Raw genomic sequence first — 7,465 nt, 5'->3', positions numbered from 1 at the left:
GCCGTAATATTTTCCCTTGTATTTTAAATACTTACCTCAAAGCCTGTTAGAAGGCTGGCACAGGCTTCAGTCAGTCCGCTATCAGTCCGCTCTTGGCGGACTGAACCTTCTTGATCACCGCACTCATAATAGTGCGGTGCTCTTCGTTGATGGAAGCGCCGTGAAGCACTCCCAGCAGGTCATCCGGTGCCTCTGGATGGGCAGAGGTCACCGGCACAGGAGTCTTACCCCTTTTGGAAGGGGGCCGCCTGCCCGAGTCCGGAACCACCGGAGGTTCCGGCGCGATGTTCGGATGAGAGCCGAACTTGGAGCCCCCGGGAGCCTTGCTCCCTTTGCTCTTGGAGTCTAGAAGTCGCCTTGAGGTGCCTCCGGGACTATCTCCCCCCGGCTTGGTGCCCCTTGAGACAATACCTCGGCATTATCCGTAGGGCAAGGGGAGGAGGTGGTCGGAAGTGGATCGCTATCCATATCCGATGAATCCAAGGAGCCGTCCGACGAGGATACGTTGATACGAGCTTGGGGCGGTCTGCATAATCATATTCGGCGTTAGGAGAAGCAGTGCGACAAAGGTATGCTATGAGTTACTGAGGTGTCCGAATACTTATGACTTCGCCAGGGGCTTGGCCCTGAGCAGCCACTCGTCTTCGCCTTCGGCGGAGGTGGCAGAGTAGTCCGGAAGAAGAGTCCTTCCCTTCTTGGACCCTTTGGCCTCCCCGGTCGGGGCGGCCTTCCTTTTCTTGTCTCCCCCGGCTGGAGGGGGGCATCTTCATCTTCCTCCTCGTCTTCATGGGAGGAGTGCGTCGCGGAGTTATCGGACGATGAGTCCGATACCACCTGGCGCCGGGAACTCTTTCGGGTTCCCTTGGCCTTCTTCTTGGTCTTCTCCGGCACCTTATAAGGAGCCGGGGTCAGCATCTCCGTCAGGAGAGCGTCTATGGTGTCTTCGGGCAGGGGGGCCGGACAGTCGATCTGCTCCGATGCCCCCACCAAGTCCTATTAAAGGCATGAGAGGTCAGACCATGCACATGGTTAAGCTATGGTAAATAAATATCCTACCAAATTTACAGAACTTACCGGATTTGCAGGGCGCTTCGCGCTTAGCCCGCGTTCCTCGGCGAGAGAGGGGGGACCTCGGCGCCCTTGAACAACACCCTCCAGACGTCTTTGTGCATCATGTCGAAGAGCTCGCTTAGAGTCTCGTGTCGGGCCGGGTTGAACTCCCATAAGTTGAAATCCCGTTGCTGACACGGGAGGATCTGGCGGAAGAGCATGGCTTGGACTATGTTGACAAGCTTAAGTTTCTTGCTTGTCATGTTCCGGATACATTTCTGGAGTCCGTCCAGCTCCACTGATGAACCCCAGGACAGGCCCTTCTCCTTCCAGGAAGTGAGCCGCGTAGGGATTCAGGATCGAAACTCGGGGGCCGCCACCCAGTTGGTGTCGCGCGGCTCGGTGATGTAGAACCACCCCGATTGCCACCCCTTTACGGTCTCCACGAAGGAGCTCTCGAGCCATGCAACATTGGGCATTTTTCCCACCATGGCCCCGCCGCATTCCGCTTGTTGGCCGCCCACCACCTTCGGCTTGATATTGAAGGTCTTTAGACACAGGCCGAAGTGGGGCCGGATGTGGAGGAAGGCCTCGCACACGACGATGAACGCCGAGATGTTGAGGATGAAGTTCGGGGCCAGATCATGAAAGTCCAGCCCATAATAGAACATGAGGCCGAGGACAAATGGATGGAGGGGAAACCCCAGTCCACGGATGAAGTGGGGGAGGAAGACCACCCTCTCATGAGGTTCTGGGGTAGGGATGACCTGCCCCGCGGCTGGCAGCCGGTGCGCGATGTCCGCGGCTAAATATCCGGCTCCGCGCAACTTTTTGATGTGCCCCTCTGTGACGGAGGAGGCCATCCACTTGCCTCCAGCTCCGGACATGTTTTGGAGAGAGTTGAGGAAGAGGATGCAGACTTGGGCGCTGGAGCTCGAGTGCGCGAGAATGGATGAGCAAGGAGGAAGAAGGCGTGGGTAAAAAAAGCTGAGATCTTATCCCTTTATAAGGGCGGGCTAAACTATACGCCCCCACTTGCCTGGTAAAACTCGCTTATCCCCCAAGTACCGTAATTGATGGCGCGGTTGGGTTACCCACGTCCGTATTGATGAGAATCCCATAATAAGGGGAACACGATCTCTGCTCTGACAAGACGTGTCAAGAAACTGCCTCGCGTTATGTGCGGGGCTGGTTAAGGAAAAATGGTTCGAATACCGGGTCAGGGCATGATGTCGTGCTACCAAAATGTGTTAGCAGATTGGATTTGTGGAAATATTATTCTCTCTATGATGGTATGTGGAACTTATTTTGCAGGGTCGGACACTATCCTTGTATTCAAATTCTTCCGTGGTGTATTCGGAGGAGGAACCCGCCTTGCAATGCCGAAGACAACACTGCGCGTCGGACTCATCGTCATTGAAGCCTGGTTCAGGGGCTACTGAGGGAGTCCTGGATTAGGGGGTCTCCGGACAGCCGGACTATATCCTTTGGCCGGACTGTTGGACTATGAAGATACAAGATTGAAGACTTTGTCCCGTGTCCGAATGGTACTCTACAGGCAAGCTAGGAAATACGGATATGTATATCTCCTCCTTTGTAACCGACCTTGTGTAACCCCAGCTCCCTCCGGTGTTTATATAAATCGGAGGGTTTTAGTCCGTAGGACAACATACAATCATACCATAGGCTAGCTTCTAGGGTTTAGCCTCTCCGATCTTGTGGTAGATCAACTCTTGTACTACACATATTATCAAGAATAATCAAGTAGGACGTAGGGTTTTACCTCCATCAAGAGGGCCCGAACCTGGGTAAAACATCGTGTCCCCTGCCTCCTGTTACCACCCGCCTTAGACGCACAGTTCGGGACCCCCTACCTGAGATCCGCCGGTTTTGACACCGACACATAGCTTGAATCCATTCAGGTTCCATGAAGGCTTCATCAACTTTCTTGGGTTCAGATATTGAGATGAATGCGAAGTGCCCACAAAAATTTGCTGGTTGTATTGCCCTTGAATGAGTGAGTGGACCAGGTGCATTGATGCTATCAATTATTTTCTCAATCTGTACTTCATTTGCAACACGAGGATGAACATGACGAAGATTTTGCTCTTGCTGATCATTGTCATTGTTAGAAGGATTGTCTTCAGGCTGAGTATTGTCTTCAGGTTGATCAGGTGCAGAGATGATGAGTTCCTATTCGGGTTGTGCTTCAGACGGTATGATTTCTCCAGTTCCCATAAGCTTGATGGATTCACTGGATGGAACTTCATCTCGCACATTTGGCAGTTGCTCTCTTTGCGAGCCGTTAGTCTCATCGAACCGCACATCCACAGTCTCAACCACTTTATAGTGAAAGAGGTTGAAGACTCTGTAGGAGTGTGAATCCTTTCCATAACCAAGCATAAAACCTTCATGTGCTTTCGGTGCAAATTTTGAAGTGTGATGTGGATCCTTGATCCAGCACCTGGCACCAAATACTCTGAAGTAACTGACATTTGGCTTCTTACCAATGAGGAACTCAGAGGATGTTTTGTTCAGAAGCTTGTGAAGATAAACACGGTTGATGACATGGCATGCAGTATCAATGGCTTCAGGCCAGAACTTTCTTGGAGTCTTGTATTCATCGAGCGTCGTCCGGGCCATCTCAATGAGTGTTCTGTTCTTGCGTTCCATGATGCCATTCTGCTGCGGCGTGTACGGAGTTGAGAACTCATGAGTGATGCCCAAAGTATCAAGATAAGTGTCGAGGCCAGTGTTCTTGAATTCAGTGCCATTGTCACTTCTGATGTTCTTGATCTTGACGCCATAGTTGTTCATGGCTCGATTGGTGAAGCGTCTGAAGACATCCTGCACTTCAGTCTTGTAGAGGATTATATGCACCCATGTATATCTTGAATAATCATCAACAATGACGAAGCCATAGAGACAAGCAGTAGTATTAAGAGTTGAGTAGTGAGTGGGACCGAAGAGGTCCATGTGTAGCAGTTCGAAGGGTTGAGTCGTTGTCATGATTGTCTTCGAGGGATGCTTGGCCCTCGTCATCTTTCCTGCTTCACAGGCACCGCATAAGTGATCCTTCTTGAACTTGACGCCCTCGATGCCTATGACGTGCTTCTTCTTTGCAAGAGCATGCAAGTTCCTCATGCCAGCATGCCCTAGCCTCTGATGCCAGAGCCAGCATTCTGAAGCGTTTGCAAGAAGATATACGGCAAGTTGTGGTCCTGCTGAGAAATCTACCATGTACAGATCATCTCTCTGATACCCTTCAAAGACTAGAGACTTGTCATATTCCATTAGAACAAGGCAACGATATTTTCCAAACATCACAATCATATTTAAATCGCAAAGCATTGAGACAGACATTAAGTTGAAACCAAGGGATTCAACAAGCATCACTTTATCCATGTGCTGATCCCTTGAGATTGCAACTCTACCTAGACCCAATACCTTGCTTTTACCAGTATCAGCAAATGTGATGTGACTCTTGTCAGATGGACGTAAGGTTGAGTCCATGAGAAGACTTCGCTTGTCAGTCATGTGATTAGTACATCCACTATCAATAATCCATTCTGGAGCAGCTGGTGTCATACCCTACAGTGCAGTTAGGGGGGTAGGCTTCACGAAGAGCATTGTGAAGCATAAACATTTGATGAGCAAGAGGATTATTAAAGCTTAGATCCAGGTTAGGACTGATATGGCAAGTAGCAAGCGACTAGGAACAAGGTACATAATAAGACCATTTGGGCATTTGATCTTGCGCCCTACAAGATGTTTAAGGTCCCCAGCAATAGCTTCAGACGCATTTGATTTTCGGCTGGAGACCTTTCCCTGCAAAAGAGAGTTAAGCTTTCTTAGCCACCCACATCTTCAAGGGTGGCTTCGAAGCAATGAGTCTAAGTGCAGCATTTGAGAACTTTGGCTTGGGAGCCCTAACAAATAGTCTTGCAGGTGGACAATAGTACGCATAAGAATAAGCAGAGTAGTTTTGGGTCTTATGAACATGGCGGTTTGATGAAACGCGCTCATATTCATAGGCCTGAGTATGGTTTCCCTGCAAAACATTTGCGTTAGTGCGACTCAGGTGAGTCCTTTGTCTGTATGAAGCCTTTGGACCATATGAAGCCCGTGGTATGGGGTTTGTCTTCTTCACTTGTGGTGTCATGACGACATACACAGGAAGATTTTTCAGACACTTTTTCGGCACCCAGACTTTCTTCATAGGTGGCCCATTCCTGCAGTTAGTACCAATATACCTGGCAAACACTTCACCATTCTGAGTCTTAAACAGTTTATAGTTTGCATCAAAGGATTCATCAATGACAATGGGATTAGCGCAAGTGAAGCCAGATAGGGTGGATGGATCCACTGAAGGTTCCTTTGCAGCAAGCCATGTGGTTTTGGGGTACTGCTCAGATTTCCAGTAAGAGCCATCAGCATTCATTTTCCTTTCGAACCCGACACCCTCTTTCCTAGGGTTTCGGTTCAGAATCTGCCTTTTGAGGACATCACATAGAGTCTGATGCCCTTTGAGACTTTTGTACATCCCTGTTTCAAGCAATGTCTTCAACCTAGCATTTTCATCAGCAATAGCAGTGGTATCCTCAGCTGAGGGGTTAGTTACCACATCAACAGTTGAAGATATTGCAACAGTAGCAGCAGTAGAACATCCAGCAATAGATGTAGCATTATCACGCTCAATGCATTTAAGACATGGTGGTTCAAATCCTTCCTGAGTGGGACTGATCTGTTTGGCGCGAAGTGACTCGTTTTCCTTTTGAAGATCTTCATGAGCCGCTCTCAATTTCTCAAGTTCTTGCTTCCTTTGAAGATAATCATAGGAAAGCTTTTCATCAGTTGTTGAGAGCGTTTCATGACGACTTTCAAGCTCCTCATACTTAACATGAAGATTTTTTATGTCTTCAATTAAGGACTGAGATCGAGTCATTTCAGCGTCTAACAGGTCATCGCTTTTCTCTAACAGTTTTTGAATATGTTCCATAGCTTTTTGTTGTTCAGTTGCAATTTTAGCAAGTGTTTTGTAGCTGGGTTTGGAACCACAATCAGAGTCATCTTCACTTGATGTTTGATAGTGAGTGGTGCGTGAGTTTACCTTGGCACTGCGTGCCATGAAGCAGTAGGTGGGAGCAGAGTTGTCCTTGTCATTAGCATCGGCGTCGGTGACGAAGTCATTGTCTTCAATGTTGAAGATGGACTTGGCAATGTAGGCTGTAGCCAGACTTGCAAGGCCAGAATCGGACTCCTCCTCAGACTCCACCTCAGCCTCCTCAGAAGCAGACTCCTCCTCTGAATCCATTTCCTTGCCGACAAACGCACGGGCCTTGCCAGATGAGCTCTTCTTGTGTGATGAAGACTTTGAGGAAGACTTGGAAGAAGACTTTGAGTATTTCTTCTTTTTCTTGTCGTCAGAATCATATTCCTTGCTCTTCTTCTTCTTATTCTCATTGTCCCACTGCAGACACTCAGAGATGTAGTGACCAGGTTTCTTGCAATTGTGGCATGTTCTGTTCTTGTAGTCATGAGCAGAAGCTTCATCATTCCTTGAGCTGGATCGTGAGGACTTTCTGAAGCCTTTCTTCTTGGTGAATTTCTGGAACTTCTTCACAAGCATAGAAAGCTCCTTTCCAATGTCTTCAGGATCATCAGAACTACAGTCAGATTCTTCTTCAGATGAGGAAACATCTTTTGCCTTCAAAGCACGAGCTCACCCATAGTTGGGACCATAGATGTCTCTTTTCTCAGAAAGTTGAAACTCATGTGTGTTGAGCCTTTCAAGTATGTCAGACAGATCGAGTGTCTTGAAGTCAGGGCGTTCTTGAATCATTAGAGCTAGGGTGTCAAACGAGCTGTCAAGTGATCTTAGGAGTGTCTTGACGACTTCATGCTTAGTGATCTCAGTAGCGCCGAGAGCTTGAAGCTCATTTTTTTATGTTAGTGAGTCGATCAAACGTGAGCTGAACATTCTCATTGTCGTTTCTCTTGAAGCGGTTGAAGAGGTTGCGAAGGACACTGATTCTTTGATCTCTCTGGGTTGAGACGCCTTTGTTGACCTTGGAGAGCCAGTCCCAGACTAGCTTGGATGTTTCCAGAGCACTCACACGGCCATACTATCCTTTGGTCAGATGACCACAGATGATATTCTTGGTAGTGGAATCCAGTTGAACGAACTTCTTGACATCAGCAGCGGTGACACCTTCACCAGCCTTGGGGATGCCATTCTTGACGACATACCAGAGGTCGACATCAATGGCTTCCAGATGCATCGCATCTTATTCTTCCAGTAGGGATATTCAATTCCATCGAAGACTGGGCACGCAGGGGAGACTTTAATTATCCCTGCAGTCGACATAGCTAAAACTCCAGGTGGTTAAACCAAATCACACAGAACAAGGGAGTA

Source organism: Triticum aestivum, chromosome 4A (assembly GCF_018294505.1).
Source record: "Triticum aestivum cultivar Chinese Spring chromosome 4A, IWGSC CS RefSeq v2.1, whole genome shotgun sequence".
NCBI lineage: Eukaryota > Viridiplantae > Streptophyta > Magnoliopsida > Poales > Poaceae > Triticum > Triticum aestivum.
This window is presented reverse-complemented; position numbering follows the sequence as displayed.